Source organism: Trachypithecus francoisi, unplaced genomic scaffold (genome assembly GCF_009764315.1).
Source record: "Trachypithecus francoisi isolate TF-2019V2 unplaced genomic scaffold, Tfra_2.0 Lachesis_group11, whole genome shotgun sequence".
In the NCBI taxonomy this organism is placed as follows: Eukaryota; Metazoa; Chordata; class Mammalia; order Primates; family Cercopithecidae; genus Trachypithecus; species Trachypithecus francoisi.
The window spans coordinates 124772818-124788216 of record NW_022681456.1 but is presented as its reverse complement, the minus strand read 5'-3'; the positions used below and the strand labels follow the sequence as shown (position 1 = coordinate 124788216).

General features: G+C 49.5%; 1 pseudogene across 1 annotated transcript; it reads right to left on the bottom strand.

Moving 5' to 3' along the window:
- Positions 1 to 1056: 1056 nt before the first annotated feature.
- On the bottom strand, positions 1057 to 13518 carry LOC117090924 (annotated as a pseudogene). The gene is made up of 11 exons (XR_004440149.1): positions 13472 to 13518; positions 13149 to 13381; positions 8342 to 8534; positions 7874 to 8020; positions 7594 to 7790; positions 7137 to 7284; positions 6908 to 7029; positions 4709 to 4787; positions 4184 to 4329; positions 2473 to 2547; positions 1057 to 1760 (listed from the first exon to the last, which is right to left on the bottom strand). The product of XR_004440149.1 is annotated as a complement C1r subcomponent-like (transcript).
- Between the last annotated feature and the right edge of the window lie 1881 nt (positions 13519 to 15399).

The window sequence follows — 15399 nt, the reverse complement described above, 5'->3', positions numbered from 1 at the left end:
GAGGACAGGAGAACTCTCTCAGGATGGCGGTTGCCCTAACAGGGTGTCTTAGGAAAGCAGAGGTCTGAGAAGAAGAGTTGAGGGGAAATCTGACCTGTTCACTGTGACACGTGGCTTTCAGGAGGGCAGTTTTTACCAGAAGCCAAAAAAGGTTTGTTTGGGCCCATTGAGAATGGACTTTGATATTCCATAGACCAAGAGGGCTAAATTCAACAGTTGACCTTAGACCAGAGGGTAAACACGATGTGGTAACCAGAGGAACTCTAATTGAAGGGCCTGAAGAATTGAAGGGAATTACAACAGGAAGCCTCTGGGAGGATTATATCGTCAACCAAGCAGCATAAAGTCACTGTGTCACCCCTGAACTGTGTGCTTCGTAGCCGCCTCCTCACACTTCCTGTCATTGCGGGGGCAATGGAACGGACAGTGTGGCCTGGGCGAGACTGTTTCGGTGACAGGAGGATTCTTCTAGCGATAAAAAGGCATTGGAGAAATATTAAGATTTAGAAACATGATCTGTGATAGAGATATTTTTCTTCTTTTTTTTATACTTGGGGTAATAGCAAAACATTAACCTGGAATCTGACAAGTAACAGAAAAGGAAGTTCACCCCCTCGGAGAATCACCAGTCTATTTGGGTTCTGCCCTTGCTGATGGGCTGAGGTATCAGGGAAGACTTTCCCTCTCTGCTGCCGCCTTGTACAGCATGACGGGTATGGGTTTTGCATCATTGACTGTGCTGCAAGGTCATTTTTCTGGGTGAATGGCAGGGGGAAGAGCTAAATGAATCATCATCAGAGACTTCAGAGCTGGGAAGAGCTCGTCACCAGGTCCCAGAGGGGCTAGAAAGTCATTCATTGTGTTTAAAGGGCATCCATCATAGTACCTTGCAAGTTACTTGGGAACATATGTCCGCTTTTCTGAAACTCAGGAAAATAGTTAGCTTTTTAAAGAAGGTGAATTGTCACTTTTCTTTGGTCAGAAGAAAATGGGCTGGTGGGTCAGCAGCTCATGCCAGGGAGGAAAGACAATGTCCAGTGGTCAAGAGGACTTGAAGCGAAGGAACCTACTTCAAACTGGACCAGCCCAGAAGGGGCTAGAAGGGATCCTGGGATCAGTGTTCGGGTCCCTGACTGCAAAAACGCTCCCACTATGCCCCTGGCAGGCATCCTGCTTTAGAGATGGGTGCCCAGCACAGAACATGTTTTGAGGGAACACATCCATCCTATTCTTTCCCCAGAGTCAGGTCTCACAGTCCTCTCGATTAGCTACGGGCAGACGGACAAACCTGAGGTCATGAGCAATCTTCTCCTCCATGACCCCAAAGCCACTGACATAGCCCATCAAGCCCAGGTCATAGAAGGTCTCGTTGTCAGGGAGGCAGATGGGGAGGAGGTTGGGACCCAGGGTGACACTATTTTCCAGCTCCAGCAGGGCGATGTCCCCCTCAAAATTGTGGGACTCATCCTGACGGTAGTCTGGGTGGATGCTGACCCTGCGGATGGGTGATTTGCCAGCTTCATGAGCTCTTCCACATTTGTGTGGCCCAGGAACACATCCAAGGGGACATTGCTTTGTGCCTCGTGTTCCTGGGGATACAGGGTGTGGGCAGCCGTAAGGATCCAGCGGTCGCCCAGCAGGGTCGTGCCCCTGTGCCTGTGGATGTTGGTGAACCTGCCAGGGGAAGTTGCCCATCTTGGCTTTTTGCCCTCCGATGATGCGCTGCCTCTGTTCCATGGGGTGCATGGGCTTCCCACACATTGAGGGAGGGCGAGGGAAAACAAGGGCAAGTCAGCTCCAGGTCCCACACCTCTTCCTTCTGCGGCCAGCCAGCTCCCCGTTTGCCCTCTCTTTTTGACTTGTCTCTTTTCTCTTTTTCCTCCCATCTCGACACTTCCTTCATTGGCCTATTAACAGGCTCTTCTCCTTGTTCTTGTTTTTATTTTTATTTTTTGAGACTCCTTGCTCTGTGGCCCAGGCTGGGGTGCAGTGGCGTGATATCAGCTCACTGCAACCTTTGCCTGCCGGGTTCAAGCAATTCTTGTGCCTCAGCCACTCTAGTAGCTGGGACTACAGGTATGTGCCACCATGTTTGGCTAATTTTTGTATTTTCAATAGAGGCTGGGTTTCGTCATGTTGGCCAGGCTGGTCTCGAACTCCTGACCTCAGGTGATCTGCCTGCCTCGGCCTCCCAAAGTGCTGGGATTACAGGTGTGAGCCACCACATCTTGCCCCTTGTTCTTGTTTATTTCTTCCTGGGGTGTCTTCCGTTGTTTTTATTCTCTGATTTCCCATCTGCTTAGTGAAAATGCCGGCATTTCGGGACTGAATTCAGCACTCTTCCCCTCTCTCGCTTTCTCCTGGGATGTTCCCTTCTCCTCTCCTCTGTCTCCTTTTTCTGGGCCATGCTGCTTCTGAGGACTTTCAGGCTGCTAACAATCCTGAGGATGGCCCCAGAGGGTTTCCACTCACCTGGCAAGCACCGAGGAATCTTCCCTTCCTTCTGTTCATTCTTCCAAATGCCCTGTGCTGTGCAGGTGTACACCCCTGAGGGCAGAGGAGGCAAGAATCAAGTTGGGAGGTAATGGGTAAGAAAACTAGGTTGCAGAGGCCAGCAAGTACTGAGTGTGCTCGACAGGGAGAGGGGTAGGGAGGAACAACATGGCAAGGGCCAAAGGTCAAAGGCTCAACTCTAGAAGGAAAAAATGTCAAGTGTTCAGAGGCTCTAGACCTATATTTTGTTTTAATGTCAAGTAAAAAAATCAGAATGCTTAACTATTGATATATGTTTGCTGTGATCCCTGTTTGTAAAAGTAGACATAAAAACCAGAAGGAATATATCAAAATCTTATCTGTGATTGCATCTTGGTTGTGGAATCATAGACGATAATTGTAGCTACGTCTTCTGATTGCTGAAAATGTGCCATGCTTGTTGCTAAGCACTTTATCTGCATGATCTCATTTAAACACTACAGTGACACTTGCGGATGTGTGTTATTATCCTCATTGTGGATGAGGAAGTTGAGCTTAAATAATTTGCACAGGGTCACATAACTTCTAAGTGCCAGAACCAAGGTACAAGAAGTTTTCTGACTCCAAAGCCCAGCTCTTAACGAATACCATTTATAATCCAGATTTTTTCCTTTTTTCTGTATTTCAAACCTATAATGCATGTGATTTCTAATATTTAAAAAAAGTTTGAAAAATACCCACTAATGAGTGAGAGTCATTTAGTAAAACTAAATGCAAAAATCACAACCAGGTTTAGAGGGGAGAATGGAGAGGGGAGTTTCACTGAGTTAGCTGTAGTGGTCACGATGGTGGCAAAGACTGTGGTGTTGGTGTTCGTGGTGATGGTGGTGTTGATGTTGGTAATGGTGGTGGCAATTGTGATGTCGATGTTGATGATGACAGTGGTGTTGTTAATGGTGGTATTGTTAATGGTGTTAATGGTGACGGTGGTATTGGTGGTGATGATGGTGTTGGTAATGGTGATGGTGGTAATGGTAGTGGTGATGGTAATGGTGGTGGTGATGGTAGTTTTGGTATTGGCAATGGTGGTGGTGGTGATAGTGGTGTTGGTAATGGTGGTGGTGATCAGGGTAGTGTTGACAATGGTGTTAGTTGTGATAATAGTGGTGATGGTGGTGTTAGTGTTGGTGGTGATGACGATGTTGGTAATGGTGATGGTGGTGATGATGGTGTTGGTGGTGTTGATGGTGGCACTGGTGTTAGTAATGGTGGTGATAGTGGTGTTGGTAATGGTGGTAATAATGATAGTGGTGATGGTGGTGTTGGTAATGGTAATGGTATCGATTGTGGTGATGGCAGTGATGATGGTGATTGTGCTGGCATTGATGCTATTGGTAGTGTTGCTGGTGTTGTTACTGGTAGTGGTGGTGATGGCAATGATGGTAGCACTGGGGATGTGGTGGAGGCAATGGTAGTAGTGGGGATGATGTGGTGACAGTGAGCTGTTTATGTGATTTGAATCTTTTCTTTGCATCAGCTCCTCCTTCTTCAAACCTACTAGCTTCCTCTTTGCACTACAATTCAGGCCCCTGAAGCCAATGCCCTGGCAGATACCTTAATATGCATTCCCTAGGGATTCTACTGGGAGAAATCTCAGAGGATAACCCAATGGGATGGAAGGGAGAAAATTTCCATTTGCGTTGGTCCCTACTTTGCTCAGACTCCCTGCTGCCAGCTCTAGTCTGCATCTTGTAATATGACTCGTGGCAGTAGTACTGGATACGGGCCTTGTAGGTGTTCACCCCCATTGTGGTGGTATACTGGAAGGCAGATTTCGGGGCTGCCCACAGTCCTTGACTTGGAGAGAACACAGGGCAGGGTGAGAGCTGAGAATGACTGTGCTGGAACTTTAGTGGGGGGAGTGTGAGTTGTCTACCTGCAGAGCACGTTGAGAGGCTTAGAAAAGATAGTCAGTGGCGAGGGCCCTTACAATGGACAGGAGTTGGGTGGTGTGAAATTCAGTTCTGGGTAGAGCCCATCCATCCCATTGAGATGAGGACTCACTGATTCCTGAGATGGGCCATAGGCATCAAAGGACAAGTCTCTTAGACCCTCATCCAAGGGTGAGGGTCTGTTGGAAAGAGGCTTAGTCTGGACACCTCCTTCTTTCTTGGCCCAGGTCCTCAAGGTTGGAGGTGGGAAGTCCCCAGGATCATATCCCTGAATTGTGACTTACTGTTGCATCTGGGCATGGCACGATGCCATGTGCCATCATCCTGGCAGACAGCTGTGAAGGAGTGCAGCACTTGGTTCCCCTGTTGAGCAGAGGACAGAGGTGTCATCAGTGCCAAGAGGCAACGCAGGTCCCCTTCCTGCCCTTCCCACACAGGAGTGGGAGGCAATACAAAGACATCTCTCAGCTCCCCCATGGATGTGGCTCCTTCTTCCTTCTCCCCAGCCCATTGCAGACAGGAGCACTGAGCCACCCTGCAGCAAGTCAGAGCGGGACTAATTGATAGACCCCATCATCCTCTCTCTAGACTGTGGCCTGTTCCCACTGAGGTCCAATTGAATCCCACAATTTGTAATTTAAAAAATCACAAGCCACGTTTGAGTGTTTTTTGTATCAAAACAAAAGCCTGTGCTCCAGGGCAGAACCAGGTTTCTCTGGCTGGAGTCCCCTGCCTCCAGGCCTGCATCACTTTCTCTCTCCTGGGTTGCAGTTTTCCTAAGGACAGAGGCCTTCCCTGAAATCCTAGAGCCACCTCACTCCTTTGAAAGGTGCTGGAGACGTTGATGTATGTGAAGGGCTGTTGCTGTTGAGCAGGGACAAGACTAGGAAATGGCAGTCTTTGAAATGAAAAGTTACTGGACAATATGAGTGAGTTTTACTAAGACCAAAAATTGGCCAGGTGCGGTCGCTTACGCCTGGGATCCCAGCACTCTAGGGGGCCGAGGCAGGTGGAGGATCACTTGCCGCCAGGAGTTTGAGTCAAGTCTGGGAAAATTGAGAAACCCTATCTCTACCAAAAATACAAAAATTAGCCAGGCACAGTGGCCCTTGCCTGTAATTCCAGCAACTCCGGTGACTGAGGTACCTGAGTAGCTTGAATCCAGGAGCATCGCTTGAATCTGGGAGGCGGAGTTCACAGTGAGCTGAGATCATGCCACTGCCTGGGTGACAGAGCAAGACTCTGTCTCAAAAACAAAACAAACCCCAAAAGACCAACAATCATCCCATAGAGTTAGCCTTGGTTGCAAAAGAATGTGTATGAGAACTAGACCGTCTGAGTAAAATGTAGGTAATGTGAGAAACGGTGTGACTTGCTTTAAATTCTATGACGTGAATGACAAATGCAAAAGTAAGGGCAGTGGGTGGTGCAGGCAAGGGAGGGTTGTAATATGAGCAGAGAGTTTGTTAGTCTCCAGTCCTCTGGACCCAGGACACCCACCCAATCCTCCTGATGGAGATGGAAGCACCTTGGAGTAAAGAACAATGCATCAGATGAACTCGACTTGATGCAACATTCAAATGTGAACTCCGCAAAGGCTGTGTGACTTTGTGGGTTTCTTTTTACTGAACTTCCCACATCTAGGACAGTGCCTGACAGTAGACCCTTAAAATGTGCATTAAATGAATTAACTGTGACTTAAGGACATGTCATAGGTCTCTTCTTTGATTCTGATTAAGTCTTCCATGTGGACCTATTGAGCAATGAAGGGATGTCCAGTCTTGGGTCTCTGTCCAGAGACATAGAGAATTTTTAGTTTACCAGCTTTTGTGAGATTGATCCACCGATAAAACCATATTCCTTCCTGAATCTTCAGAGCTGAGGACAGGACGGTGGGCCCAGGGTGAGACCACCAACATGTGTAAAAGAGCCCTGGAGCAGGAGGCAGGAGATTGGGGTCCTAGTCCCTGCCGTAGAAAATCACTATGCGATGTTGATGAGTCACTACATCTCCACCCTGCCTTTCCAGTTCCTTCAGCTTTCTTGATTATTGGACGAGGGCAATAGTTCTTAAACTTGGCTGCACATTAGAATCACCTGGGTAGTTTTAAATAGTCTTGTTGCTCAGGCTCTACTCCAGATCAATGGAATGAGAGTCTCTTCTGGGGGCCCTTGACTTCAGTATTTATTTATTGACTGATTTTTATTTTTTAGAGACAGAGTCTGGCTATATTGCTCAAGCTGGAGTGCAGTGGTTATTCACAGGGGCCTTGTATGATTGGGCTCAAGCAATCATCGAGGATTGTAAACGGTCTGTTTTAAGTGTGCAGCAAGTTGGAGAGCTGGTGGACCAGGAGACTCTTCCAGCTGAAGTGCCTATGACTCTAGCGGGGGTGAGACTAATTCCTCACAGCTGTGAACCCACCATCTGAATTCCGCCAGGATGCTGGGCCGGCTCTCTCCCCTCAGCCCTGGGCTCTTACCTCTATGAGCTGGTAGCCTTGCTTGCAGGTAGCAATGAAGCAGTCACGGAATTGGTACTGAGGCTGCAGGTTCTGGATGATGGTGAACTCGTCTAGGGTCTTGGGCTGGGGACACTTGATGACTACTGGGGAGACCAGAGGGCGTATTTATTTCAGAGCCACCGGCCCTTCCTTCTTCCCACCTTTTCCCCATTGCTGGCCATTGAGGGAGGCCCCCAGGGAGCCTTACTCTCGGTGGTGTAGGGCAGCCTCCAGCCCCGGCTGTCCCCTGACTCATCTATGAAGAACAGCAGATCCACAGCATTGCTGCTGGTGTCAAGGTCGGGGGGCCTTTGCTTCCCACAGAACTCGCCAATGTTCTTCCCGTTGGCATAGATGTAGTAGGGGAGGAGGTTTTTTTTTTTTTTTTCCAGCTTGGACATTTTTACATAGGGCCAACTGTGTAGTAGCCTGGTGGCCAGGGTGGTGGTGGTGATGAAATCCTGCCTTATGTGTGTTTTCAGGGGAAGGTGGAAAGGGATCCCCACAACCCAATTCCAGTTATGTGGGAACTTGCCCAGCCCATGGGTGATGTTGACCAATTCCTGCCCCAGCAGGCCAGGATATCCAGGAAGAAATTGAGACAAGAGGAGCGAAGTGCCGACAGAAGAGGAGGAAGGGGTCTTTCAGGGGTAGGATGGCTGTACCTGTAGCTGGTCATAGGGGCAGTGTACTTGCTGGTGGTCATCAATTTCAAAAGGCTCTAGGAACTTGAGGTGCAGGGTAAGGCCATGCTCCACCCGGATGCTATAGTTGCAGCACAGGTCAGCAGAGTAGGACCGGGGGTACTCCAGGCTGGAGATGTAGCCCGATGCCTCCGTGTACAGCTCGCTACTGCACTCAGCTGTGAGACCAGAGCCACAGGGCATCATGGGGCCACTGTGGCTGGCTCAACCCCTGCCTCCCTGCTACACCACTCTGGCTCACCTTGGCAGGAATGCCTGTCCTTCTGAAGCTCATAGCCTGGACGGCAGGAACAGAAGTAGCCTCCAACGTAGTTGTGACACAAGTGCTGGCACTGGGGCTGGGGGTCCTTCTCCCCTGATTTGCTCTGGGAAGCACATTCATCAAGGTCTGGAAGGCATTCAGGAAGGAGGGTTAAGCTCCGGCTGGGAGACCTGATTAGTGGCTCTTATCTTAGGGAGGTCACTCACCAGAGGCCTAAAGACAAAGGCATCTTTAGGCTACCTGGACCTCCAGGCCTCTCCAAAGCTCTCTGGGGACTGCTCCATGGGGACAGAGCCCAAGTTGACAGGCCTTGTTAGGGAAAGTTCTCTTGAGGGGAGGAACAAGGAAAGCCAGGCTTTCGGCTTCTTTCGATTCAAGATTCCCTTTCCTGGCCTCCATTCAATATGGCTGAGGTTAGAGAAACGGCATCTCTGGGAGGCTACTCACCCACAGCTTGGTAGTAGGCCAGGAAGCCCTTGTAGAACATGATGGTCCCATTTTCCTCGTTGGAGAAGTCCGTGTGGAAGGTCAGCAGCATCTTGTTCCCTTGGGACATAAATTCCTTCTTTCCTGGGGGGTTGCCCAGTGGAGAACCCAGTTGCCCACAGAACCTCCCCAGGTTTTTCTTATCAGCAGAGATCTGGTGGAAGAAGGATAGGGGGTAGGAAGAAGACCTGTGTGGAGTGGCACACGTGGTGGCTCAATGACAGTCCTCCTTGTCTCGCCCAGAGTGAATCATGCACCACATTGGCTCCACTGGTCACTACCTGCTGGGCTCGGCTGCTGCAAACTTCCCCATGTGACTTTCAACTGTTCCCCGAGTCTCCCACTGACTCACTCTTGCATGTTGTCCTGCACTGGGTACCTCACCCTTCCATGTTTTCTGCTCCACTGACAGGTTTCAGGTCATTCTCCAACCCCACCACCTGCTATGGCCTGTTCCCCTGGGGTCCTGGTTGTCTGTACCCAGCCTTTACTCACCCCTCATTCCCAGAGCTTGGACAGCTCTGCTTTATTTTCGTCTTCAGATTCCACCTCAGCCTAATCAAACCATTCACACCTGGAGTGCCTCCTGATGCCCTCGGGTGAACATAAGCCCTGAATCCCACCAGTCTCAGCCTCAGCAGGCATTGCCTCATCCCTCATTCTTCCTACTCACAGCTCTTCAACCTCTCCTTGCCCCTGCCACCAAACGCCCTCCCCCACACTGCACACTTGCCAACTCTTCTGGGTGGGGAAGATGTGCCATTTTCATGTTATGTTGGAGGCCAAAAGAGTGAGGGTGGTGATCAACGCAGTATACCACTGGAGGCTACATGAGTAAACAGCAAACTCTTCTCATAAATGCAGGATGTTGGTAAACTGACACACTGCATCTGCCACCCAGAAGGAATGCTGAGGGTAGTCATGCCCCAAGTGTAGTGTTTCTTGTGATTATCTACAGGGCACATCTGAAGCCTGTTAGTAATAGTATAAACCTATGATCAGTCAAGCAGCCAACCAATTGTTACCTCCTCCTCCCTGCTCATTCTACCCAATAAATGTGAAGGGCTGTGGAAGCTCGGGGTCTGCTGCCATTGCTCACTAGAGCAGGGAGCTCTCTTCTTCTTCCCCTGGCCTCTTTCTTTAAAACAGTTTGTTTTGTCTTAAGTTTTCATTTCTACATTTGTCCTCCTTCGTTCAGTCTTGTAATGATGGACTCAAGTAGTAACATTAGTAACTGTTGTAGTGATGGTCTCAAGTAGTAATCGTGGCAATCAGTCACAAGTGGCGCCCAAACAGGGACAATCAAGGACAAACAAGGACCTGAAGAGGCCTGCAGGGACAAATAGAAATGAGTAGGGATACATAGAAATAAATAGAGATAAATAGAGACAAATAGAGATAGGTAGGGACTTGCAGGAACTTGTAGGAACTAACAGGGACCATAGGGACACACAGGGACAGATAGGGATAAAGAAAGACTAGGAAAGACTGGCAGAAACTTGCAGGGACAGACAGGGACAGATAGGGTCCTATAGGGACTTGAGTGAAGACAGTCTGCTGGAGCAGAAAAACTAAAGCCCAGAAAAACCTAAAACCTACCAGACGAATGAGAAAGCCCGTTACAAGTCTGCCGGCAGCAATATAAGGTCAGTGCTCTAAAGTGGTATAGAGAACAGGAAGTTTTTGAATCAGGGTAACATGGGGAAGAATTTGGTTATTTCTTTTCTCTTTTGTTTGGAGTTTGGTAAGTACCATCTTTTTGTTATTATTTCAGGGTTTGAGCTAATTTTTTGCTGCACCTACAGTACCTATTGAGGGTGGTGAACAGGAGAGGGCAGATAAAAACTGGCTTGAACCGTCTGCTTTTGTGACTACAGAAAGGCTAACTTTGGCTTTGGCTTTCATGGATTGTGGACATGTGCTGGCACCTGTGAGATGTGCAGAGGACTTGGGAGGTTTTCTCAGCTTGTCAAGATGTGGGAACTGAGCTTCATTGTTCTGCAGTGTTGACTCAGACAATGGCTAATTTGGTAGCTGACAGATCTAAAGGAAGCCAAGGGTTAAGCCCTAAAGTGAGAAAGTGTTATAAGTGTAGAAAAATTGGATGTTTTAAAGGAGAATGCCATCAGACCTCTGGGCAGAAGGGATCTGATAACACAGGTCCCCTCTCAACAGAAAAAAAAGCTAGGACTTTGCTCTCGTTGCAATAAAGGAAATCATTGGGCTAATCAATGCCGCTCAAAGTTTCATCAAAATGGTACCCCCCACCCCCACCCCTGTTGGAAAAGAGAAGGGGGCCTGGACCTGGGCACCTCAAACAATGAGGGCATTCTCTGTCTGGGTTGCAACTCCTTTTCCGGGGTGGGTTTCTGGAGACTCATTGATTCCAGCTCCCTCCAGTAGCAGAAACACCTGTAAGCGCAGGATTAGATCTCCTAGTCAGAGAACGAGTTACGTTAGTTGGAGGAGACAGACACACTAAGATTCCCACTGGTTTTGGGGACCTTTGCCAGCAGGACACATGCGATTAATTTTAGGCAAAAGTCATCTTAACTTACAGGGCATTGCTGTGGTTCCGGGAATTGTTGATTTGGATTACAAACGAGAAACTCAGGTAGTGGTAATGGCATAAGATCTTTGGGTTTTTGAACCAGGGAGAATATATTGCTCAATTGTTGCTTATTCCCTGTAAATTGCACCCTTCTCCACGAAAGGAGAAACAAGGGAATCGGGGATTTGGAAGTACAACTACACGGGAAATTTATCTATCACAACCCATGGCATTTAATAGACTAACTTGTTCAGTGTAAATTGAAGAAAGAAGTTTTGTGGGCTTATGGATACGGGAGCAAGAGATTGGTCTCTTGTGGTAATAGATCTTGAAGATTGTTTTCTTTGCTGTGCTATTGCACAAGAAGGATAAGCCTTGATTGCTTTCTCTGTGCCTTCTGTTGATTGGAAAGAGCCTGTCTCATTATCAGTGGAAAGTCTTACCCCGCAGCAATTAACCAAAGAGGCAGAAGCTGAGTGACAGCTTGTAGAGCAGATGCTTCAGCAACAGCATGCCTCCTGGCTACAGCCACAAAAGCCTTTGCTTTTGTTTCGGTTGATTTCCTAACTGCGGACGAGGGTATGCTTATGTTTTCACAGGAAATGAACAAACCAGGTGGGTGCCCTCAAGGTGTGTGAGACCATGGAACCAGAGACTGGAGAGAGCCATGGATCCCAGCTATGGGCCTCGCTCCTGCAGTGCGAGCCATGAGCCAGTTGAATCTGAATGTGAAGATGGAACAAACTACCAACGGCAATTGAAGGCTGCACAGCCTGGAATTGTCTTTACTAAATTAATTCAAAAACAAAAAGGGAGAGATGTTGGAGGCTGAAAGAGTGAGGGTGGTGATCAACTCGGTATACCACTGGAGGCTATATGAGTAAACAGCAAACTCTTCTCATAAATGCAGGATGTTGGCAAACTGACACACTGCATCTGCTGCTCAGAAGGAATGTTGAGGGCAGTCATGCCCCAAGTGTTTCTTGTGATTATCTACAGGGCATATCTGAAGCCTGTTAGAAATAATATGAACCTGCTGGGCACGGTGGCTCACGCCTGTAATCCCAGCACTTTGGGAGGCCGAGGCGGGTGGATCACGAGGTTGGGAGATCAAGACCATCCTGGCTAACACGGTGAAACCCCGTCTCTACTAAAAAATACAAAAAATTAACCTCCTGTGGTATCGGGTGCCTGTAGTCCCAGCTGCTGGGGAGGCTGAGGCAGGAGAATGGCGTGAATCCGGGAGGTGGAGTTTGCAGTGAGCCACGACAGCAAGACTCCATCTCAAAAAAAAAAAAAAAGAAAGAAATAATATGAACCTTGTGATCAATCAAGCAGCTGACCAATCTTTATCTCCTCCTCCCTGCTCATTCTACCCAATAAATACGAAGGGCTGTGGAAGCTCGGGGTCTGCGGCCATTGTTCACTAGAAGCAGGGAGCTCTCTTCTTCCCTTGGTCTCTTTCTTTAAAACAGTTTCTTTTGTCTTAAATTTTCATTTCTGTGTTTGTCCTCCTTTGTTCAGTCTCATAATGATGGTCTCAAGTAGTAACATTAGTAACTGTTGTAGTGACTGTCTCAAGTAGTAACTCTCTCAAGTAGTAACTGTGGCAGTCAGCTGCAATCTTATTCGTGCATACCTCCTACCTCCGGTGGTCTCCTGGGAGTGGTAGTTATTGGACCTTCGCAGGCTCTGCTTGAGCCCGGAATCTCATTTTTACTGGATATAGAAAGATGGGTCAGGGAAGGTACCCTTGGTTGTCACAGAGGTGAGGGTTCTGAGCCTACTGTCCTTGCTGAAGACTATTCCCGTGCTGCCAGAGCACACATTTCTTCTCCTCGTGTCCCTGTGTTCCTGTTGAGGCAGGCAGCCATGCAAATCTTCTCCTTGGAGACAGGGAAACTGAGGCACAGTGGTTTCCCAAAGGCTCTCAGCTAGACAGCAGATGGGGAAGGTTTTCTTGACTCACTTGACTCAGTGCACAGTGAATTTCCTGAGTGGGTCCTGTCCCCTTCTCTGTGCTTCTCCCCTCAGTGCTCACTGAGGGCCTCTTCACCAGTGAGTGCCCCATCCAGGGCAACCCTTGGCTCTAAGAGATGCAGTCGGCCATCGGCTCTTGTGGGGCTGGCTTGTGTCTGGCGGTGTGCATGCCAAACAGATCCCAGATCCCAGAGGGTCCCGTTTTGTCTCCCCTCTGCCCGCCCATCCTGCCCCTACCTTGACATAGCCATAGAAGCAGCCTTCAGAAGGCTCCAGGTCAAAGTGCTGGAAGACGAGCTTCATTCACCCTGTATCCCGTGGGGACTGTGATCACAGTGGTTGTTTCAAAGCTGTTGGGGTAAGGCTTGGGGAACAGAGGGGAAGTCACCTCCCCAAATAACTTCTGAGGGATGAGAATGGGGTCTCTTGGCCTGTGGAACAGGGTTGAGGCCAGGAGGTACAATAGCCACCTGCCAAAACAAAAGAGTGTCTGGAGTTGGAGGGGTTCAGCACTCTTGCCATGTGGGCAGTGGCTGTGACAGGGAACGAGATGGCCATACCACTGGGCATCCTCCTCCTCTCTGCCCACTCTGGACCTCACCGACATGTTCTCAGCAGGGGTGTGTGGGTGGCGAGGGCGGCCTTTGCAGCTGCTGCATTGGGTCACTCCCCAGGGCAGTGTCCAGTCCAGAGGCCACCACACTCCCCTCACACTCCCTTTCCAGCCTCCTCCCCTGCCCAGCCCCATCCCTCCCCTCCCCTTCCAGGAATAGTACTGGCTTGGGACAAGTTAGTGGAGGGTGAGGGTTTCCACCCGTGGGTCTCTGAAAGGGCTCCCACAGGTTCAGTAAGAGCGTCTGGGAGAGACCATCTGTGGAGTGTGGGACACAGGCAGAGTGTCCCCTCCTGGGCAGGGGGTCCCCTCCTCTCTCTGCTCCCTGCCGTGAGCCCAGAGAGAAGAAAGGACCATGGCATGAGCTTCTATGTATAAGGTCTCCTCTGGTCCTTAGGAGGAGGGATGGGGCATGTGTTGTGTGTGTCCATGTGTGTGCACAGTGGGATTGATGAGAGAAGAGTGTGTGAAGAGAGAAGGGTGTTCTTGTCTCCCTGAATTGCCTCCCATGCCCTGGCTTCTCCCTCCCGCCTGGGTGCCCATCACCCTTGCAAGGCCTGTGTTGAATCCTGGGCTCTCCTTCGTGCACTGTGTGCAGAGGGAGCCCGTGTCACGCACAGCAGGGAGGGGAGGGGTTTCTGTGGAATGGAGGGGGGACCATTCCCGGAGGAATGTTGGAGGGAATGAACTATTTGCATAAACAAAAGATCTGAGTTTCCACTTTAGTTTTGGTTTTGAAATCCCTGTCGGGGGTGCCACCTGCTGGTCTATGAGGGAAAGGGCTAAGGAGACGGGAGTCTGACTTTTTAGGGCCAGGGGAGCCTTTGGTTGGAGGCCCAGATGCCTCAGTCTCTGAATCTGATCAGCTTCTCCTTTCTTCCAAGACTTTCCTGGGGGGCTGCTGCTGTGTTTACAAGGTTCCTACCAAAGCAGTGGGAGACCACAGGTTGTGAGGGATTCTCTTTTCTGGGCTGTCCCTTCCCATTGACCTCATTCTTCTTGCCATCATTCAGCCCACAGCCCTGGTTCAAGAATGGCCTGGGTTTCCATGCCCAGGATGTAATGATAGGAACACTGGGGCAGAGGAGGGCACGTGGGAGTGGGCAGAAGAGAGAGGAGCTTGGTTGCCTTGGGGCCCTGGCCTGCTTTAGCCGTGAATGACACGTGGACATAGAATAGGGATGGCCATGTCAGGGCAGCCCTAAATCAGCCCTGGGTTTGAGACCCTCTGGGGCAGCTGCAGAGGGGGTAAAATGTCCCCATCTCCTCAGCATCTGCTCAACACAACTGCCAGGGCTGAAGCCGAGGGTGCGAGTGTGGAGCAAGAAGGACTTGGTTTTTCTGAGATGGAGCCAGGCCCCTGGGAGGGAGGAGGGACTCTAGTCTCTCCTGTCCATCAGGCCATAGTGTCCTGCTTTAAAAATGTTGCTCTTGGCTGCGTGTGGTGGCTCATGCCTGTGATCCTGGCACTTTGCGAGGCCAGGGTGGGAAGATCTCTTGAGCCCAGGAGTTCGAGACCAGCCTGGGCAACACAGTGAGACCTTGTCTCTAAAAGTTAAAACAAATAAAAAACAATTTCACTGCTTTTGGAAGCCTTTCTTCATCAACTCTCCATGGCACCAAATATCTGAGGGCACTTTACCCCATAGAGAGGCTTGGGCTGCAGAGTAGGCCTCTGTGTTCTTAAGCCTTTGTAGGCTGTTCTGCTCGTTTCCCTTATTAGATTAATCCCTCCAACCTCCACCCTTCTGCCCCCACCCCCGTTCATCCATTTATGGGCTACCTGTTTAATGTGCAAGGCACTTTCCCAGGCAATAGATTGCAAGAATTCACAGAGCTGATGCAGTTCCCCATCAGGCAGTGACCAAGTCATCA